Source organism: Laccaria bicolor, genomic scaffold (assembly GCF_000143565.1).
Source record: "Laccaria bicolor S238N-H82 LACBIscaffold_50 genomic scaffold, whole genome shotgun sequence".
Lineage (NCBI taxonomy): Eukaryota > Fungi > Basidiomycota > Agaricomycetes > Agaricales > Hydnangiaceae > Laccaria > Laccaria bicolor.
The window spans coordinates 191,962-192,927 of NW_001889921.1; positions in this window are offsets into that span (position 1 = coordinate 191,962).

Consider the following 966-nt stretch of genomic DNA (forward strand, 5'->3'; position numbering starts at 1 on the left):
GATGTTAGGTACTCGATGAGGGCTAGTTGGACGTCATCAGTGACGATATCCTGGAGATGTATGTTTTCCAACCGCAAAGACGACCAAATGTTTTCTGTGGAGGATCCAGGATTTCCCGAAGCTTGATCCTCGGTCGAAAAAATATTTCGAAGGTGGAGGGAGATCAACGATCTCAAATGGGGTATCAGGGTGGCGTCCAGTTTTACAAACAGCCCACTCAAGTTCAGATGTGTGATGTTCAAGAATGCTGAATCGGGTATCTCAGAGAGAAAGTCACTGAGCTTTTGTATGTTCTTCTCAGGGTAGTATCACTGATTATCGATTGTGAGGGTTTTCAACTTCGGCTGATTCCAACCAATAAATCCGAGTCTCGCAATGGGGATAATGTTGCTGGGATCGTAATCCGCGCTTGTGAAAGAGAAGTTTACTATGTGTGGCAACTGTCGTAGCTGCCGAGAAGATTCTGGAGCAGACCCACACTTCAGATGGAGATCCTGCAAAAGTGGAAGTGACGCAAGGGCGTCGAGGACTAGAAGAACTGCCCACTCTGGGTCGGAGGCGCCCAGATCCCAACTAAAACACATTAATATGTGCTCTGAAGGAGGGCATTGGACTTACATGACTCTTCGAACCCCAGTCAAGGACGCAACTGCTGGGAAGAGGAATGACCTAACCTTGGCCTCCTCTCCTGAAGGTACATCCTCGTCGTCTCGGGGATATAGACCGTGAATTTCAAGACAGGTGGCATATTTCGAGGCGGAAGTCGGCTTTGGCTCAGTGGTAGCAAGACTCTTGACCTGAGATGACAGATGTATCGGCGATAACTTGATCGTTGACAAAACCTGTGGCTCCCATGCAAAGTTAATCTGTTTGCATACTAAACGCAGAGCCTTTCTAGGATCACGATAATAATGGATCCTACAACTGGGACTCATTGCCACAATCCGAACCTCCGGCGAGGTGCAC